This window comes from Dermacentor variabilis, chromosome 3, assembly GCF_050947875.1.
Source record: "Dermacentor variabilis isolate Ectoservices chromosome 3, ASM5094787v1, whole genome shotgun sequence".
Taxonomy (NCBI): Eukaryota; Metazoa; Arthropoda; class Arachnida; order Ixodida; family Ixodidae; genus Dermacentor; species Dermacentor variabilis.
Genome location: NC_134570.1, coordinates 129988383 through 130010868, shown reverse-complemented (window position 1 = coordinate 130010868; position 22486 = coordinate 129988383). Strand labels below are relative to the sequence as shown.

At 44.1% G+C, this 22486-nt stretch overlaps 1 protein-coding gene across 1 annotated transcript in view; it reads left to right on the top strand.

The window, feature by feature from the left end:
- The first annotated feature begins 1798 nt into the window (after positions 1-1798).
- The window catches only part of LOC142576285 (glutathione S-transferase 1-1-like), a 34053-nt gene continuing 13365 nt past the window's right edge, over positions 1799-22486 (top strand). The window contains exons 1-2 of the mRNA XM_075686339.1: positions 1799-2043; positions 9669-9919. The gene's annotated coding sequence lies outside the window, so the exon portion shown is untranslated. The remainder of the gene's footprint in view (positions 2044-9668; positions 9920-22486) is intronic.

Genomic DNA, 22486 nt, shown 5'->3' with positions numbered 1-22486 from the left:
CTAGAGTAATAGCGAGATAACTCAATGCGAACATCGGTAGGGACACAGTCAGGCTATACTCGTAGTTGTAGTTGAGGCAGTTGTAGTTAAAGAATTTCTAAGCCTACACAGGTCTAGATAATTATTTGTGACGCGGGCTGTTGTATATGTATTCCTGTGATTTGTGAACTAAGTTCAATATAAATGACGCTAGGACTTTAATGCATGCTAGCCACAGGTGCATCCCTTCATCAAAGTTTGAATGCCATAAAGCGTATGTCGTGAATTTCTGAATGAACGTCTTTACTCCGTCTTCACTTTAATTAACTTTATTATTAGCTCTATGTATTAAACCTCTATGTTTTGTATCTATGTATCAATATTTGCTGCAAAATCTAAGTGTAGCAACCAATGTATTTTTTTACATCAGTCTCTCCAAGGCGAACAATTTGCAACAAAGAAGTACCTGCTGTTCATTTCTTTGCACACCGGTTTAGTAATGGGCTGACCGGCTTTAATATCCTGAAGCAATACGGGGGATGAGGAGGTGGGGAGGGGGGAGGGGTTGATAGTGCATGTCAACGGACTAATTTCGACAACAAAGATTTTTTAAACCCTCACCTAAACTTAAGTGAAGATGCAAGAGCTCCTCATTGGCCCACCATTAGAAGGGAAAAGTCGTGGCCTAGAATCAAGCCAGTGACCTCGTGCTATGCCACACAAAACTGTATACCCACTCAACCACAACCACCAGTGTAATCAAATGAGAGCAGTAGGTTTGAGTGCACAGTCTTTAGGATTACAGCACTGCGTGCGAAGAGCGCTAAGGGATGGTCCGTAATTTACGGATGCCTGTGAAATTTGGACGCTCTCACAGCACATCTGGTGTACCCGCCAACTGCAGTCGACTGTCCGTAGAAGTTTCATTAGATTTCGCACGAGACTGAGCGAAAGAGCAATGTAGCAATTGAATGAGCCGACAACATGAAATGGTTGAGTGTTTTTTTTTTTTAGTAGACGGCAAGAATTATTACGTACACGGACTATTCCTAAATAGCCTGTTCATTTCAAACATAGGGAAAACGTGCAAATGTTGAGGAGAGGATCGATTGCCGCAAATCGCAGCCGAGCGCACGAATTGCACGCGATGCCTGCTGTGTATACATTGTGCATGTGAAACGACGCAGATGCAGGGATTGCCGAATTGGAAGAGCACCATGCGCGTCAAGCGCAAGTTGTGAGGAGTGCCTTCTAATCACAGCAAGTTGTATTTTCTTCAACATTAATTTCCTTTTCTAATATTTAGAATGATGAAGGGCATGTTGAGGTCAACCCTCATTTATATTTCATTCCTCAGTTAAAAATATTTTGGAAGAACATTCTTTCAACGTTTTCTTGGCTTTACTTTAGGTGAAGTTCATTTGCTAGCTCAAGATAATTCTTGCGCTGGTGGAAACTGCGGTAAAAAGCGAGTTGCGAAAGATCTGAGTATGTGTGCATTTGAAGGTTACAATGCATATTCAGCGGCATAACGAGGTACACCTAAACGTGAGTGGAGTGCGCAGACACCAAAACTTCATGAGACATTAAGGAAACTGTAAGACACGACCCACAAGCGGATCAGGTGCCTGTTACCAGCACTTAGGAGTAATGTGACATTCTCGGTCATAAATACACGTGCTTAGCACTGCTGAGGACAATGCGATTCCTCAAAACGGGACGTCACAAACACCTTTGGCAGCAGTGCGGGCGGTTTCTACAATACTCATCAGTCATTTTTCTGTACAGGTGCACTCTTGCTCGGCGCAATGCATCGGCTTTTGCGTGGGTGAAACTGCGCAAGGAAGGCAGTTAGCTGACGAGGACAGACGCTTTATTCGTCGGCTATCTCTGCACTGCTATTCCCCAGGATCAGCTGGTGTACGTCGACGTCCCCGCTCCTGCGCTGTGACCCACCAAGCTACTTGACGCTGCCTATATATACTGACTGCCCTGCGTATTTCCTTTAATTTGGCAGCAGTACGTACGGTTTCTACAACACTCATCAGTCATATTACTGTACAGGTAAGATTCTGACTACATTTTCAAGTCCTGCCATTGTTTCTACATGCACTGCTGCCAACCAGGAGTGATACTGTTTCCCTTGAATCTTTTGTCATGGCAAGCGGGAGGGATCTGGGTAAAGCATCGAGAATTTCAAAAGTAAAATCCGGGCTGAGCTTCGCTCCTTCAAGCAGAGTGTAGAACATTGCAGTGAAAGCTGTGACAGTGTCAATGCGCTCACCTTGGAATTTAATACTTTACGGGAAGGGCCTGTCGCAACGCGGAACAGCAACGAAAGAGTCACTGCGCAAAATAAACTACAGATGAAAATTGAAGAATTGGAGCAGGACTCACGGGCCAAAAACCTCGAAATTAAAGGTGTGCCTCAGGAGACAGAGCCTTTTGGCAGTATCCAAAAGATTTGTCTAGCCGTGGTTGAGCCGTTGGCGCGTGATGACGTTGACATGTGCCATATAGTTGGAATAAATGAGACTGGCGTAAAGAACATTGTAGTACGTTTTGTGCGGCGGGACAAGCGAAATGCTGTGCTGGCCAAGGCAAAGAAGGCACGCCTGTCTACGACAGTAATTGGCTTTAGGGCAACTGGTCCTATATATGTCAACGAGCACCTAACAAGGCAGGGCAAACAGCTCCTGGGAGCCACAAATGCAAAAAAAAAAACGAGAAGTAGGATGGAAGTCCGTTTGGACGCATGGCGGAAAAATTTCTGCAAGGAAATCAGAATCATCAGACATATTAAAGATTATCTGCTGAGAAGATCTAGATAAAATGCAACGTTAAGGTTGGCGTTGATATAACTTTCGTTTTTAGTGTATAACCGAACAGAGTTATGGCTGCCATGGCAGGATGTAAATACTTTGACATTGAAAACATCAACACAGTGGTGTCGTCTACTTACTTCACCGCATTCCATTTAAACGATCGCGGCATTAAAAATAAAATGAACAGCCTACGAATGTTTTTCGATAGCCTATCGATAAAATTTAATGGCGTATTGTTCCCAGAATCCTGGTTTTCTGCAATCGTTAACCCGCCAAAGATACCAGGATATAATTATCACGGAATTAGGCGGTCCGCTAACCGTGGTGGAGGTATATCTCTGTACATCAAAAATTGTATTGCTGGTGATGTTGATGAACTAACTTGTATTACAGCTAATGTAGGGTGTCTAGTAGTAAGAATTACGAATGCTGTTCTTGCAGCAGTAGTTTACAGACCCCCATTAGGACTTAAGTCCGAATCTTTGAGTTCATGGAAACTTTGCTTCCTAGTCTACACTCAATGCGCACATCCTTTTTAGTAATGGGTGATGTGAACATCGATATGCTCAGTGGTGACGCATCCAGTGAACATTTTCAAAACATCCTTCGTACTTTTGCCTGCGCAAATCTGATTACGTTACCTACTCGTATTACTGGAACTAGCGCCGCACTTCTTGATATCTGTATCGCCAGCCTTCCTTGCGACCAGTACTTAGATGTTTTCTCCCTTGATATCAGTGATCATCTCCAGATTTTAACATTTATACCAGTAGCTCCCAAAAATCACAAAATTAACAACCCAAGCTATCGCGACATTAGCTCCGCTTCGCTCAATAATTTTTATTCGGATACTGAACAGATAGCATGGGACAATGTTTACACCGAAAGTGATGCCGATCAGGCCTACCGTATCTTTCTCAACAAAATTATAGCCTGCTATTAAAAAGATTTTCCTATGATACATAACACCAAACGAAGCAAAAGAATACGCAAGCATTGGATTACAAATAACTTGCATAAGAGAATAAAAGCGAAAAACAATATGTACCATAAATTCGTTCAATCATGTGATGCTGCCTTGGCTCACAGAATTCAAATCATATCGCAATAAATTAAGCGCTGATTTAAAATAGCCAAAGATCTCCTTCTATCAGTCCCTGTCTGATAAAATATACGACAGTCCAATAAAATCAGGACAGGAAATCAATCGTTTTTCTAATGACTCTAAGGTTCAGTGCTCAATTAATATTGCAGCTTTTGCTCAAGGCAAGACGGATGAAGACTTCCTAACAGAAATGAACTAATTTTTTTGCCAGTTTTGGCGACTACGTGTCTCCGCATAGCCATAGTGATTGCACTAAAACGCCACTGCGTGAACGTACAAAACTGGCTAATTCAATTATTCTTTCTCCGGTTACTGCTCAAGAAGTCACAAATTTCATTTCCAGAATTAGAAACAACATCGCCGCGGGTTGGATGGCCTGAGTGCTGTTCCTATTAAGCATGTGGCGTCTACTATAGCCTCACCGCTGACATTCATAATTAATCAAATGTTAGGGACTGGTATCTTTCCCTCTGACCTTAAATTGGCACGTATAACCCCTGTTCACGAAGGTGGAGCAATCAGTGATTTAGCAAGTACCGACCGATGTCTGTTCTGCCCACCTTGTCCAAAGTTTTTGAGAATGTCATTAACAGACGGCTCAAAAGCTTTTTCGCTAAATACTGCGTTGTGATTGATTCCCTAATACGGCTTCCAGAAAGGTAAATCCACTAAAATGGCGTTATTACTAATCAAGAATGAAATTCTTAGCAACATTGAAAACAGACTTTTTACTGTGGGACTGTTCATTGATTTAAGGAAAGCATTTGATTGTGTAAATAATATTATTCTGCTGTCAAAACTGCGTGACTACGGTATACGTCGCGTCACCCTTGATCTCATAAAGAGCTATCGTTACAATAGAAAACAGTAAGCGAAAGTCAATGGCTTGTCATCTCCGACTTCTGTGGTAAAACATGGAGTACCTCCAGGGTAGATTCTAGAGCAATTATTGCTTATACTTTACATCAATGACTAATGTGAGGTGCCTAATTCTCCCAAACTGGTCATGTATGATGATGATACTAATATTTTCTTTTCCGCACCAACTTTAGCCCACCTAAACACAACGATAAACAATTACCTAATTAACCTTGAACAGTGGTTGAACTCAAACAGATTAACCTTAATTATGAAAATAATAATTATATTATTTTTAAACCTCTCAACAAACAAAGTGACTTCGAACTCACCCTAAACTTTCAAGGAATGGCCCTGCAGCGCGTTGCATCTGAAAAATTTTTTGGGGTTCGGTTCGAAGAAATAATGTCTTGGAACATGTACGTTAATAGACTCCCGATTGAATTAGGCAAGGCAGTTGGTTGCCTCTACATACTGAGGGAATTATTTCCAATTAGACTAAAGAATGCAATATAATATGCTAAGAGAAACAAGAGAAAGATGACCGGTTTAAGAGATTGTTGCATAAATTTGCGAACCTTGTGTATAGCTTTACTTGTGCTGTATGTTATCTTGTGCTGTCAGATTTATCAGCAATGTCGTGCATAACATGCAATGCATGTATATGAAGTTATTTTTAGAAGATTCTCCACCTGCTGCCTAACCAGCCAACAAGCACAACATGCTTAGGAAGGTCAGAACTTATGTATTTGTATGCTGTATTAACAAATAAACTTTGAAACTTTGAAAAAAAACTTTAATTTTTACTCGCGGCTTTCATATCGCACTTTAGTTTGTGGTACCAGAACGACCACCAACTATAACAAACTGGAGCGGCTCCAAAAAAAAAAAAAGGAACTAAGACTCTTTGAGATCTTTAATGAACACCCCAGCCTATTACCCACTCGTCCCCTATTCATTAAACATAATATGTTTAAAGCGTCTAAGTTATACAACTAATAACTATCTCTTCATATGTATAATAATAAACTCTCAAACGATACAGAACATTCAGACGCCTTACAGAAATGGGTCCTCAGCAATATGAAGTACTAATTTTAGTGATGGGCTTTCGGCGTATATGCATTTCTCTTCCAATAAGAGGTCACACCTACTAGCATACCTTAAATACCTGCGCCGTCTAGTTTATGTGAAGTCCGCTTATTCTGGGTCTCCGGAATGAGTTGAATCATCCTAATTGAGTCTGCTGACAAGGACACGTTGTGGTCACAAAGTGGTCCGGTTTTAAATTTTTTTCCTACCTTTGATTTTATAACATGAGTCCAATTTAAACACGTTTTATCCCGAAATTATTAAGAATAATCCCTAATTTCCTGTTAGCTGCGATTATGCGCCATGCTACATGATGAAAAATCAGACGATGGCGAGTTCGAAACCTATATGCATCGCGATCTGGCTCCAAATTTCCAGCTATTTGTCCTGGAAGTGAGAGTAGATTGTGGTACTTAGAGAGCCTATACGGTTGTTTGTTTTGACACGTCTGCTTGTTTATCTTTTTCCTGTGACCGCTTATCACCGGCTAACGGATGTCGAATTTTGCCCGCGGGCGGAACACGTGCTTGTATGTATCAGAAGATTCTTGATTCTTGTAAGCGATTCTGTCTCTTGTCCATGTTCTCACTGAAGCTTATGGAATCAAATAGCATGCGTAACATTAATAGCGTTGTACAGAACATTTGCGAGCACCAGCGATTACTTTAGAAGAACCGGTGAGCCAAGTATAAATAGCCGACGAGTCTGACCTGAAAATCAGATTTAGACAATCGACGAGTGGGCTCGCCGCTATCATTGTGCTGACTGTTGCGGGCTTTTCTTGACACAGGCTCACCCAATAAACAATTAGTTTGATAAGATGAGTTGTGCCACTGTGTTTGTTCACTCTCTCTGCAACTTTACAGTATTCACTACTGAGGTCACGATGAGGTCACGCGACTGGCAGTCTGGTTCTCGATGTACGCTGCTGGACTTGTGCATCCCAACAAAAGAATACTCCTGGAGTCTTAGTGCCCAGTGATCAAGATGGCGAGACGCGTCTCTAACTAACGATAGCCGGAAGAGCGTATAGTGTATCGTAAGGATAACAAATGGGGGTCCAACAGATTTGTACTTTACGAAATACATGTAATTATTATTGCTAATCATTAAAAAAATTCAGTTTTTAATTGATCAAATACGGTTTTTACTCATTAACCCTCACAGAAATTCAGTTATTGTTTTCAGCAACCAATTGCCTCTAACCAGCTACATTACTGCCGAGACGGACTTTAGTAGGCGAAGTTGCTCAATGAGCACTTTTAACTCGAATAAACCGCAGTAGAACTACATACATGCAGCAGCCTCGCGGATGGGCATGCTCAAAAAGAAAGTGGGCGGCTCTGTATGTGCTTCCTGATCATAACGCTTCACCAGATCTTGGCCGACAAATTGAACCGGCACTGCTACAGGTCGATAGGACTGGCCACTTTGGACGCCTTTTCCCAGGAAATCACATACGATATATGTTTGCTGCTTTTCATTGAATCTACCTGTAGCGCCTTCTGAGTGCGCCAGCAACAATGGAGGGCTGCGCGCCAACGAGCCCTCTGACGGCGGCAGCGCAGCACTGAGCAACCATAAGGCGCAGTGAATTTGCGCAAGGTGTTTCTGCGTTACAACGCTTCCCTTCAGGGAACACATCGAGCAAGTTTTCATTGTCAGTGCCGACGTTTTCATCATGAAACGGGAGAAGGTGAGCGAGGAATGTTTTGAAAAGCAAATGTAACGGAAGATAAACAACGGCTGCAGAAGACGCACTCGAAGAGGTGGGATTTTCTGTATTTGTAGCATATTTAAAAACGTTGTAAGCAAATCAACGTAAAAGTAATCGATTACGTTTTAGTACTTTGCTCATTTGTATTTGTGGGACAGTAATGGGTCATTGTAATCAATTACATTAGTTAAGTGAAGTACTTACTTGTATTTGTAATTGGCTATATTATTTCAGTAATGTGTACCAGTCTGGCAGCCAAATATAAGTAAGGTCAGCCGCTGGTCAAGCCAGGCCGAGGCGTTCGCATTCACTGGTCAAAAGACTGCGCCCTGAGGGCGTGAGCGAGAACCAGCTCGTGTTTTGCTTCTGCTGGGCGAGGACAGCACCTGGACGTGGCCGCTAGCGTCCTGGTGATATTGTGCTGGTGTAGATGAATCAAAATGCCCTAAGATGGGTAGCGCTGTCAGCAAGCCGGCGAGTGTGTGGAGGACGTCGCCAGTTTCACACCCGTTGAACGCTCCCACCTCCAGTACCCCTGGTTCCGGCCACGTTCTCGCAGCATGGTACAGCGATGAACACCTGATTACAGGCCATTATGCTTGAATTGTCGCCGCAGAAGTCGCTGTTGCAGCTGGTGGTACTCAATACCGTTCAGGAGCAATCGTCGTCCAGACCCAGTTTCTCCAGTGACTGCCACGATGTCCTTAGGAAGCGTATCCCATAAATGTACCTACACGCTGCTTACATATGTGCTAAATCTAGCTTCTTCCACACAACGTTCCGCCACACCTCTAAATTGTTCCTGTCTGACTCGCGCATCGTCGCCTTTTCGAGAGCTCCGTAACAAAATATTAGGTGCGTGCAACGCCTCCCTTCACCCCCTCCCTCTTTCCTCCAAAAAATGATTTATTTCATTGTGGAACAATCTTTTCTCATAGCCCTTTCAACTTTCCTTGTAACAGGAGTGTGTGTGCATAGCATCCTGTGTTCATACTGACGCTCCGTTGTATGTATTTTAAGCAGGATGATAACTTGGGCTAGTTGGTTCGGTATTAGGAAGGGTAAAACTGCGAAAGACGAGTTAAAGGAAGACCCGAGAAATAAACACCCCCTGCGTGCAGCCACGCCCTTTTTTTCATCTATTTCTTCACCATTTCTAACGTATTCGGACGCTATAGTAGCACCCTCTCTCAATGTCAATGTACTCGAGGTTACCCATTGCTAGATGTTTTTTTTCTATACCCCGGTAGCTTGAGTAACTTCTCCTCTATCCTCTTTGCTGTCACTGTGTGCCTCATATCTATTGGAATTCGAACTTTCATCAACTATATTCACTTCTATTTTTCTACTCTGGATGTTGTTTTTTCATGTTTGTTTACTCATTCCTCAATTATTCCATCTTCCATTAACATTATGTATGTTTAATTCGTTTATTTTTTCTGACTGGTTACTAGCTCTTCCTTAACTGCGAGTCAGCCTACTTTGAACAGATTCAGTTGAAAACATTTTTTCTTACATTTTTAAAGCGGATGTTGGTAGCGTACTCGCACGATCCTAACGCATCCTTTTTTGAATGAAAGGTGCGTTCAAATGTGCCCGCGCTTTACAATCGTAATAAATTCTACTTCAACTCAAAATAAAAAAAACCAAACCAATTCTTACTAATAAAAGCTCAATGCAAGGTAGCTAGCCCCACTCTCATCGAACGAATTTTTTTCTGCCTTGGTTTGTGGCATTTCTCATGCATCACTTGTGGCATTTATCATGTATTAGATTTTTTTATTTATTTATAGACAATGCGATGAATAGATACTGCGATTCTGCGAGCCGGGTGGGTATACATAGAAATATGCAAGGGGGCATGTAAACCCATACAAAATTCATCAGATATGTAGGCATTTCCAAACATTGGTGAAGAATACATAAAAGCATACAAGCAAATAACACACACACATTCATAACATTTGCAAGCATTTTTGAAACATTGATAAGAAATTCTGGGTAACAATCTCAGAATTAAGATTATTCCACTCTGTTATTGTCCTAGGAAAAAAAGAATAATTGAAAGAGTTTTTTTTTTGCCTTTTGCAAGCTGAATCGCATCACTGCCACGTGCATTGACTGCCTACGCGGTGCCTGCGGTTGGGCGGCACTATCTACTAGTGCGCCATGCGCACCTGCTGTCAAGTGCATCGCCTGTCTGCGGAGCAGCTGCCGCCCGGGAAACAGCGTGTGAAGCCACGTCAACTGAAGACCGACTACGTTTGCACTGTGCGGCAGCAGCGACGTGGCGCTAGTCCTGTTGCTACATTCCGAACCGGGAAATTCTTTCTGTAAACGCAGGTCTGTATACACAACAACTTGAGCCTCCTCCACCGCTACTTGATATTGCCGCCTGCTGCTGCTGCTGCTGCCGCGAGTGTGCTTGCTGCATGTGTACAAATTTTCTGCAATTGCCGATACTGCTCAGTGTGCTTCACGTAGCCTGTCATTTCCCCACGATGCACCTTCCATTTTTTGCGTGAGTTGTGGTTGCAGGTATCACTTAAGAAGTTGTTCGGGGGAGGACGAAATAACCATGACTCGAAAAAAGAAAAAAAAATGGAACTGTGAAGCCTGCAAACCTAAAGCAACGATTGATCCTGACAGCTCAGCAGATGCACGCAATATCACTGATGTATTCAATGAGCTAGCTGCCATAAATGAAAAGCTGCTTGAAGTAAACGTAATAAAGATAAATGTAGAGTGGTTATTGAATCTGAAGGCCACTGTGGGCGGCATCGAGTCCTTGGTGACACTTGTTTCCGAGAAGTATGATACGCTACTGGATAAGACGACAGCTCAGAAAAACAAAATCGGCACGTTAGAGAAAAGAGTTCCCGCCATCGAAGCGTCAGGGGACTGTGAAGAAACAAAAAAAAACTCAGAAATGACCTTAATCAACTTGAGCAGTATGAACGACGACACAATATGGAAATATACGGCATAAGGTTCACCGAGAATGAGGACTTGCTCAGCAAGATTAACATCCTTGCTAGTGAACTCGGTCTGCAGCCTGTCACTACAAGCGAACTCGATTCTGTTCGTAAACTTCCAGCGAAACAAGGAAAGATACAGCCGATACTGGTGAGGTTTCAGTCTCGAACTACTAAGGAAGAATGGGTCAAAAAGAGAGCTGTCTTGAGGGAGAGAAAGTCAACTGTGGGTTTGCGTGAAAAGCTTAAAGCTACGAAGAAGAGGCTACTTTAGCTAATGAAAGCAAAGGCAACTGAGAAGGATTACATGTTTACATGGATAAAGGAAGGAAAGCTGTTCGTCACGAGACGTTATTAGGATCGTGCAATTAGAATTCAATCAGAAGATGACTTGTCCAAGATAGAACAGAAGCTGACAATGTCTGTAACACTGATGTAAAATGGCTGATCTACTTAGCCAAAGAGGGAACCAATACTATAGTCAAACAACGTTCCGAGTACATGTGGGCAGCTATGTTCATAACACGCAATGCTCTTCAGTTTTTCACATGAATGCTAGATTGATTGATTGATTGAAAACTTTATTATTCCACCCAGTTGGGGTGCCCGCCTCTTAACCTACACGTAGGTAGGGGGGGAGGACGAAGCAGTCCCCGCGCGTTGAGGACAGTGAGTCTTCACGGCCTCAACGGCCAGGCGGATTGCTCGACGCTGGTCGTCTTCAGCCTCGCTCTGGAGCAAGGCCTCCCAGGCTTCTTTACTGTCAATGTTTTCCTTAGCCCCTGGGGAGCCAGCACACTCCCATATTATATGGTCTAGCGTAGTTTCTTGCTTGCAAATTTTGCAGAGGGCGTCGTTACAGTCCCTCGTCTGTGTTAAATAGATCCAATGTGGTGATGTATAATTGTTTCCCTGGAGGCGTCGCCAATTGCGAGCGTCCTCCAGAGAGAGAGGCCGATGCGGAGGCAGAAAGATTCTTCTTTCGGCTTTGTAATGATTGACAATTTCCCTGTACGTGATCATACTATCTTTTATCCCTGGAACTGGCTGCTCTAGAGTTGCCCGGTGGTAGAATGCTAGAAACCGCAGGAACAAATTTGACGAAGTTAACATGCTTCTTGGCTTTCTGCACTATAGTTTCAATGTCTTGGCTTTTACAGAAACCTGATTCAGTTCTAATGATTTTATTCCAGAATTTGAAGGTTACAGCTGTGTGTCTATGTCGCGATGTAAACGAAGAGGTGGTGGCGTTGCGTTCTATTTTCGCAATGGCGTATTGTAGAAGGAGTTAAAAGAGTACAGTATGGTTAACGATGATTCAGAATCACGTGTGGTTGAGTGTGACAGCCTGCTTCTTGCTTTCTTGTACCGTCCACCTGCAGATAGTGTGAATATTTTTTTTTTTGCAAACTGTTGAAAAGATGCTGGAGCCAAGCTTGTTGTTGAAAGTGGCAGTGTTACTCATTGGTGACTTTAATATTGACCTCCTTCTTGAGAACTCGCATAAATATGACCTACTTAGATGTTACTTACTCTTATGGCTGTCGGAATTTAATCGAGGCGCCAGCAAGAATTAATGTCGAAACAAGTGTAATGTTAGACTTGTGTATAACGAACCATTTAACTCATGAAATTGTCTCAGGCATATTATCTAGCGGCATCAGTAACCACTGACCAATCTTTTGCATTATACCGCGCTCTAACCATCGTAGTGGTTTGCAGAATGGGAACTAAACTAGAGCAAGTAGAAAATAAGTGACAATAACATCACGAAGTACCAGGAGCTTGTAACTAACACTGATTCGAGTGTAATAGAGAGAGAACAAAATGTTGACCAGGCTTACAGTAAGTTTTTAGCACTCTTTAAAGAAATTTACGACACTTGTTTCCCACCAGAAACGCGCAAAACGCACCGAAAAATTAGAAAATCTTGGGTCTCCTACGAACTATATAAAGAAATTGAACGCCTTAAAAAGTTATTTGAAACATTCATTAAATCGAAAGATCCACACGTCCTGCAAGCCTACAAGCAGCTTCGAAATAAAACAAACTCTAAAATGGAGAAGGCTAAACGCGAGTACTATCAGAATAAGTTTACTGCCCGCTGCGAAAAATCCTCCACTGCTTTGGAGAACATTTCGAGAATTAGTGACGGGCAACAAAGCAAACTGTCCTCAGTCCATAGTTATCGATGGGATAACGTTATCAGGGGAATGCCTAGCCAACAAATTTAACTCGCATTTCAAGGTTTCTGCTGCGCAGTGTAGCGATGCTCCTGTAGGCTGATGTGAAGAATACAATAGATATTCTGATATGCCCACTATATTCCTGTACCCAAGAAGCCCAGCCGAGATAACAGACGTCATATCTACACTAAAGAATAAGTGCGCATGAGGAGCGGACGAGATAAGTACAGAGCCTCCAAAGAGCGTAGCGCAAGTAATATACCACCGCTTTCGCATATCTGCAACCTCGTCTTATCGACTGGTGAATTTTCCGTGCTCATGAAAATTCCGACAATAGTGGCACTGCATAAGGGGGGTGCGTTAGATAACCTCAATAATTTCAGACCCATCACAGTCCTTTCTATCTTTTCTAAAATCCCTGAACGTATTTTAAATAAAAGAATAGTTGGGCCCCTGACAGAAAAACAAAGCACTAGTATCAGCACAATTCGGGTTTCAGAAACAAAAGTCTACTGAGCAAGCGCTTTTGCATGCGAAAGACCATTTAATTAATAACTTTGAAAAGTAGACTTACACTATTGGAGTGTTTTGGATTTCTGAAAGGCTTTTGACTCTATTAATCACGATATTTTGCTACTAAGGTCACCTTGGTATGGCATAAGAGGTGTAGGCTATGCTTTAATTAAGAACTTTTAGAGCTCCCGTAAGCAGTTTGTTTGCCTAAAAGATTCTAAGTCCTAACATTCTTGATTTAAACTGCGGTGTTTCTCAGGGCTCAATCCTAGGCACAAATTTGTTTCTGCTCTATATTAATGATATAGTTAACATCCCAAACACAAGATACATAACTTTGTATGCAGATGACACCAGCGTTTTCTTTTCTGATCTAACATTCAAGAAGCATTTAACGCTGCCAATAGATGGATGGGGGACCTCAACTGTTGGCTAAATTCAAATAGAATACAACTGAACTGCGAAAAATCAAAATATGTCATATTTAGACCTAAAGGAAAGCAGCTGATGGGCCACTACGAGTTAAAGTTTGGGGGGCGCTTTATAGAAAACACGAAGTGCGTAAAATTTTAGGCGTATGGTTTAACGAAAACCTGTATTGGTCCATTCATGTAGAGACCGTCAGAGCCGACATTCGTAGAGCGACGGGAATGATTAACATGTTAAAGCATCTTATTCCAATGAATTTAAAGAAACAGCTATAATACACACTAATACACTCTCGTCTACACTATTCCCTTCTGGTCTGGGGAACTACTACAAAAACTAACCTTATGTCACTATATAGGCTGCAAAAAAGAGCCGTAAGGGCAGTTTGTAACCTACCTGTTCTTGCACATACTAAACCGTTTTTGATAAGCTTGGCATACTCCATATAGACCACCTGTTTTTGCATAAACTATCGCTCGAGGCGTTCCGTCTCCGTCAAGCTGATCACATACAGTTTAATCAGACCTTCGCCACCAAAGAAACTCCGTATAATCTCAGACATGACCGAATCTCTATGCCGCTTACTCGCACGAACTACGGGAAACAGGCATCACACTTTCAAATATCGACGTTACTTAACAATAATCCTACAATCGTGAAACAATTACAAACCTCGAAATCAAGTTTGAGGTTCAGGAAATCTGTTAAAACATATTTTCTTCGCTGCTTTATTGTATTACTTCCTTATATACCTCAATGTTATTGTTTTGTTTTCCTTTTATAACATGTTCTGATTAAGAATCGAATTCTTTATTGTTTTGATGTGTTATCATATTTTGAAAATTGTAACAGTTGTTGTGCTGTTGTTTGCTGCAGAGTATCAACATGCTTTGGGTGCTGCAGCCTTTGCCAGGCAAGGCCTTTTGCTGCAGCACCTGAGACAGCTGTATGTCTCAAACAACAAATAAATGAAATGAAATGAAATTCTGCGTGTACAAGGGGGTTATTGATAAAGCATGCCTTCGTCTCGTGTTATAACCTGATGAATAAGTGAAGAACTTGGAAGTGTTAACCTTATAATGGCCGTTTACAAGTTGAAAGAGGGACTTCAGTCGGCACATACGGTTGCGCACCGTCACCGGGCGTAATCCACTGCGTCTTACGAGATCACCAAGAGACGCACGGTCGTTTGAATTAAAAAAAAACCCTAATCACCTTATGCTGTACACGTTCCAGTTTTTTAATGATGGAAATGAAGATGATTTTCTGTGGTTGGTAACTGTCGCCGGACTCCGATAGCGACTAGCCGCTTATATTTAGGTGTGTGCCTGTCTGTATGCCTTTGTATGTTCCACAAAATTTTTTCAACACGGTACGTGTCGACTCGGGTTTTGTTACTTGATGTGCGTGGTAGAATAGGCACCAATGTATTTGGCTGGATATGTTGGCGATAATTTAACTGCGCATTACAATCGCAGGGGCGGTAGATTGGTGTAAATACCGGTATGTGCGACTGAGTATGATGAATACATATTGTAAGATATAATTACGCGTTTCTTTTTTACTGGAAGATTTTGTCTTTACATATTACGTCGTATGGGTACTTGGCATATACGGGAGAAGACGAAGAAGTGGCTCTTGTGTGGAACCCCGTTTTCTACTGTTCTCTTTTTGCGAGTATTTTTGCGTGTTTTCGGGAGGCGCCGCTTCCGAGACCTTCGGCGATGGAAGCGGAGTCAGCTAGACGTCCGGAGGAGACCGACGTCACAGCGTCGAGCGCTCCGAGGAAGCGCAATCACCTGATGAGCGACACAGGCAGCGAGGACACCCTGCTGTACTACTCTGCTTCCGAAGAAGATCTGTCGGATGACGGCGACTACTTGACAGTTGTGAGGCAAAAAGGACAGAGGAGAATCGTCACTGCATCCTCGTCTTCAACAAGGACGACGGCGGCAGCAAAGGCCCATGACACCGCTCATACCATCCTCTTCTTACCCGTGACGCCGACCGACAACCTGAATCGGCTAAACAGGCAAGCCGTATCTGTAACACTAGAGGCTGTTGTTCCAAATGAGATCACGGATATGAGAGTTAACACCCGTAAGAACATTCTCGCGGTTGATGTCAAGAACAGAGCAGCATTGGATATCTTGAGTACAGTGAAAATGCTGGGCAAGATAAATGTTCGCACCATAATACCACAGGACAGCAATACTATATCAGGTGTGATTTATGATGTCGATGAGTCAATCGACGACAACGATCTGCCTATTTTGGTCAAACCCGCCACAGCAGATGTTCCTATTATTGAAATCCGTCGCCTAGGAGATTCACGCTGTGTGAGGATAACTTTCAAGGGAGGTAGCTTGCCGTCCCACGTGAAAGTTGGATTTTTTCGTCATCCAGTGCGACCGTTCATTCCAAGACCACTTCAGTGTCGTAATTGTTTGCAGATCGGGCATGTCAGCGGCATATGCAAAAATTCGACCGTGTGCGCGAGATGTTCTGAGCAGCACAGTGCAGATGCTTGCCGTGCGACTCACTTCAAATGTGCCAATTGCTCCGGTCCCCATGAAGCATCGTCGAAAGACTGCCCGAGACACAAGACAGAGCGGAAAGTCCTCAAACAAATGGTGAGAGACAACTCAACTCACAGAGCGGCCGCCGCCAAAGTACGCCGGCGTAGTGTCCGCCGTCACCGTAGACGATCCTCGTCTACAAGAAATGCTGATACCGTCGCGAGACAGCCGATACTTCCTAAGGCTGGTGCTCCCAAGGCGCTCACCCACACTAACAACACGGTGTCTGATGACGCAGTGCATACCTCTACTGCAAACGACTGGCCTGCACTTCCGACATTAAGTCCTCCAGCCCAACAAAGGTCGACGGTGGACTACCGACGAACCAATGAGGGCACAGACCATGTGCGAGGTCAAGACAAGCAAGTAATCGCCATAATAAGATATCTAATGAATGTCATTCGCGTGTTGTTAAATGACATGCAGACGCCATCTGCTCGAGGTGCACTACAAGTGCTGGACGGCCTGGATCCGGTTCTTGAGAGCCTCGAGTAGCAAGCACAATGGCTCTACCGCGTCAGCCGTTCTTCAGACAAGTCAAGGAAGCATCTATTATGCAATGGAATGCCCGTGGCCTGAAATCCCGCAGTGATTTTCGCCATTACGTTTTCACCAATCGATTCCCCATTGTTGTCGTCTGTGAACCGAAGCTACAGACACCCGTCCGGATCTCAGGCTATGAACCTCATGTGTCATCGACTTGTATTGACATTAGCAAAGTGACCATCTACATACGGTGTGAATTGACTTATGTTGTTCATCCAGTGCGGCCACATGACATTAATCAGTATGTGTGTTTGACCGTGAAACAACAAAACCTTGCGTTTACTTTAGTGGGCGCTTACCTTTCTCCATCAAGTCGTTTTGATAGGCAGAGACTGAGTGACATTATAGATGCGACACCTGGTCCATGGATTGTTGTTGGGGACTTCAACGCGCATCATTCACTTTGGGGAAGCAACAAGATAAATTCGAAAGGAAGAAACCTCGTGTCCTTTGCTTGCGACCATGAACTTTGTTGTCTAAATGATGGCAGTCCCACGTTTCTGCGCGGCCGGACATACAGTAGTTGTTTAGACTTAGCATTTGTTTCGCGATGCCTCACTCGCCGCGTCCATTGGTTCGCAGATATAGAAACCCACGGAAGCGACCACATTCCTACCTACCTGAAGATAAAAGGCCTCACCAAATCCGTTCCATCAAATTTTAAACAAGCAATAGATTGGCCCGTGTTTAAATCCCTTATGGAAGACACATGCCACGAAAGCATTTCGTCCACACTAGAATTTGAGATCGCCAAGGCTATGCAGGATTCTTTGCGATCATTTCGGCCATTAGAGAACTACACGGATTTCGATTCGGAAATACAGAGCCTCCGTGCAATCCGCCGGCGAGCGGAGCGACGGTACCGACGGACTAAATCACTCTACGACCTTAGAGAGGCCAGACGCATTCAAAAGAAAATTCAGCGTCGCCTTGCTGTACTCCACAATCAACGCTGGAAGTCGTTTTGTGAGTCTCTCAACCCACGTAAACCTCTGTCGGTTGTCTGGAGAACAATCCGTGGTCTTCGAACAGCTCCTCAACAGCGTCGTCCATTTAAGTCTCTAGCCCTACATCAAGGACGCCGAGAAGTCGAGGTAGCCGAAGATTACTGCGCAAGGATTGCGGGTCCGGCGCTCACGTATTCACCTTGCGCACCTATTCCCATTGTGCCCCCTTGCTCCCGGGATCCTCGTATGGACGCTGCTTTCTCCATCGAAGAACTGGAGGCCGCACTTGCTGGTTGCAGGCGATCTTCGTCACCAGGACACGATGGCATCACATACTCTGCGCTTGTAAACCTTGGTCCAGAGGCCAGAGATGCCCTTCTTGGCCTATACAACGCATCATAGCGTGACGGCTTGGTCCCTACAACGTAGAAATCCAGCCAGCTTGTTCCACTCCTCAAGGCTGGCAAATCCCCGTTGGAATTATCATCTTACCGTCCAATAGCACTGGCCAGCTGTGTCGGCAAGGTAATGGAAAGAATGATACTTGCACGGCTAGAATGGTACTTGGAATTCTACAATGTCTATCCAGAGGTAATGGCTGGTTTTCGACGTGGCCGCTCGTCAATAGATAGCGTTATCGACCTGGTAACATACGTACAACACCAGAAACATCTGAAACGAATCACTGCGGCCCTATTTCTTGATGTTAAAGGTGCGTACGACAATGTAGATCATCAGGCAATTCTGGACGCCTTAGAAGCTGTAGGGATTGGTGGACGCACCTTTCGCTGGATATGCAACTATTTGCATGGAAGATCTTTCTTTATTTTGACTGAATACGGACCAACGCCATCTAGCTATACCAGTCGTGGTGTACCGCAAGGCGGAGTACTCAGCCCTACCCTTTTCAACCTGGTGCTCGTTGGTCTCGCTGATTCGTTACCGCAAACCGTACAGCTCTCCGTATATGCAGACGACATTTGCATATGGGCTTCAGGCGTGACACGTGTACAAGTCCGCGCACGACTTCAGAAAGCCTGAACGGCTGTGTCAAGATACCTAAGAAGACAAGGCCTGGAGCTTTCTGCTGAGAAATGTGCAGTCGTTGCTTTTACTCGTAAATCGATGTCCCCGTATGCTTTGCGGATTAATGACCAAATCATACGATATAGACGAACGCACCGATTTCTTGGCGTCATCATTGATAGAGACTTGTCTTGGAGCCCTCACATCTCGTACATGACGAAACGTTTGGCCGCCATTGTGGACCTTCTTGCGTTTCTCGGCGGGAAGTCCTGGGGCCCAACAGTACCGTCAATGTTGCAACTATATCGAGCACTGTTTTTGGGCTTCCTGCGGTACAGCTTACCTGTAATAGGTAATACTTGTACTACGAATATTCGCAAACTCCAGAGCGTGCAAGCCCAAGCACTCAGGACTTGTCTCGGTCTTCCCAAAACAACGTCATCGATTGCGACAGTGGCCATAGCCCGAGAGGCGCCTTTGACAGTCTACATTGATACAGATGTCCTGAGAGCGCACATCCGACACCTGACTCGGATTCCCTCACACCATCTTGCTTGCTTGCCCGCAAAAAGGCCACTTTCAACTTTTGCTAAAACTATTGTAAGACATCAGTCGTACTTGCCATCAGACTTTACGCCCGCTTCACGATTGTCAGATGCATTGTGGTGTCTGCACCGGCCGCAAGTGCAACTGACAATTCCAGGAGTCAGAAAGAAAGCTGGAGCGCCATTGCAATCTTTGAAGCAAGCAACTTTGGAGCACATTCACAACGTGCACAGATTCTGGAAACATGTATACACAGATGGCTCAGTAAAACTCAACAGCGCTGCTGCTGCAGTCATCATCCCGGCACAATCTGAGGAAATCAAGTTAAGAACTTCATGTGTGACCACATCAACGGGTGCAGAACTCGCGGCGCTCCGTGCTGCACTTGATTTCATTAAGCAGAAACCACCGCAACAATGGACAGTCTTCAGTGACTCCAAGGCAGCCCTTCAGTGCATACGAAGCCCAATGCGCCACGGACCCAATGAACAACTGGCCTCAGAAATTCGGCACATATATCATGAAAGCTATGATAAGGGACACAACATAATCTTTCAGTGGCTTCCAGGACATTGTAACATCAGCGGGAATGACCAAGCCGACGAAGCCGCCCGATCGGCACATGAAAGTGGTCAACGAGTCTTCATTCCGCTTTCGCGAACAGACGCTGCGGCTGGGCTGCGATTGATGTCCCGTGAGTGTACTTTGCCCCTGTGGGACTCAAATGTTTTCACCATGTGTCGGTTGCGTTCGTTTTCTCCGGACATACGGATACACCTCCCGCCTGGATTACCACGACGTGAACAGACCATGCTTTACCGTCTGTGGCTAGGCGTTGCGTTTACAAACGCCTATGCTTTCCTCATAGGAATGGCCGACAGCCCCACGTGCGACACATGTAACATCGACGAGACGCTCGCACACGTTATCTGTGTCTGCCCGCGATACAGTGCTGAGAGACAAGTGATGTGCAGGGTACTGGACAAGCTGGACAATCGTCCACTTTCAGAACTAAAAGCTTTAGGCCAATGCTCCGAAAGAACATCCGCGTTGAAGGCCTTATTCGCGCTATTAACATTCTTGCGGTCTACGGGGCTTCACGACAGACTCTAAGAATGCCACCCCCTACCGTTCTGTAGTGTACGCGCTTTGTTCGTGCTTGTCTCCCTTTCTTTCTATCTCCCCCTTCCACTGTGTTTCTCTTTTTATCCCTCTTAACCCTTCCCCCTGCGCAGGGTAGCCAACCGGAACTACCTCTGGTTAGCCTCCCTGCCTTTCTCTGCATTATTTTCTCTCTCTGGCATATACGAGGTTCTGGCTTCACCAAAATATTGCCTGCATCTTCTCTGGCCAGCGGAACCGCTTGTTGGCCTAGTTGGTGCTTGCTAAAAGACGTGATTTCTGTCACAAGTTAAAACACACACAAAAGGAAGAAACATACAAGCCGCCCGCCTTGTATTCCATGTGTCTTCCTTTTGTTTGTGTTTTAACTTGCGGCAGAAAACGTGTCCTCTTGCCACTTTTCCAGGTGTCATTAGGTGCCATAAAACCGGCACCCTAACGCTTTAAGCGTGCACCTGCGTCAATGTGGCACAATGTGTTGAATATTCGACTCGCCCGAGCCTGAGAACCATTTCGCGCTTAACTCCAATCATTCCTTCTCTTTCACGGGGTGTGAATGTACTCACCATCCACGTATTGCTGTACTTAACACAACGAAAGCTTGGTGGGTGGCCGAGTACAGTGGCTGGGGTCTTCGATAAAGACAGGTAAAATAAATTTCGCGATTAATGGACAATTGTGAAGAATGTATGCGCCTTACGCAATATTCTTTTGTTGTTAGGGCTTTAACATTTTTCGGAGTTTCTTTTCTTTTTATCACATGTTGAAGCAGAGGAGATGTTGGCCACTGCCGGAAGCACTTAGGCTCACATATAATTAATGATTCCAAAAAATGTATTTGCTTTCATCCCTCCCTCAAACTTGTGCAACTGTCCTATACACTGAACGCTATAAACGTAGAAGCAAAAGCTCCACAGATTTTCGGACAAAAATTTTTTTTCTTGTTAGACACCCCCTTAGGAAAGGTAGGGATCATGTTTGATGGCCACTACACCTTTCAGTTTAGGCAAACAATACACACCGAACACAGAATGTCTAAAAAAAAAGGTAGAGAAGGAAGATATAATTAGCAGCAACGACAACTGCGAAAAAAAGTCAGAACGTGTTGACACATCACCTAAAGAATGGTGATAAAGACAAGGAGATCAACCCTTAACTTGAAAAAATGGCTCTTTGTCTAACCTACCAACTCTGTTACCACGCTGTCCCTATTCACAACTGCAAAGCACAGCTTTACAAGCCTGTAGAAGCACATTTTACTCCACTGCAAACTTAATTTACGGAGACGGTCATGAGCGCTTTAATAAAAAAAAAAAATCACTCAACAGTGCGCTGCTGTCGCTGGCCGTTCCCACCAGTTTCAACAGACGCTTACTGCGCTCGGAAAGTCTCGAAACAGTTCTGATGAGGTGTGGACGGATTTTGCACCAAGCCAGTGATCTTAAATAAAGCTTTTTCTCCCTGCGCACTCCATCACGAAGACGCATTTTCCACATGCACTTGTGACAGTATTCAGCCTCAGCAGAAATTTATCTTCGTGCGCTCGCGTCGCCTTAGGTGCTTCCATGTGAAAGAACTATAAAATTAAGCATGCTACATTGCAGGCTCTTGCACTAAGTATCTGCTTCACGATTAGCTTTTCAACATTACTTGACGAATCCAAGTGGCCACGCTGTTTTGTCGCTCACACCATTGTCTGGCGGCTAAAAGTGTCACTTGACGCTACTCAAACGAAGGACATGCTCTCACGCATAGAGTTTCTCACTACATTACCTAGAGGGAAATCTGGCGCTGCTGCGCTGTGGTAAGCATGGGAATGCCGGTATATTGTGGATTCGGATTGGCATCGTTCTCGTAGAGACAGGACACCTTGAAGACGCGCTTGGCAAGTACCGTTCCGTCTGTCACCATGATTCATTTTCTACTAGAACAGCACGTGAAAAGCTGTTTTAGCTTTATTATTACGCGAAAACATGTTTTGTTTAACTATGAGAAGTTGTTATTGTGTGTGCGACTACATGTTACGTAAAAAGTACCAGCG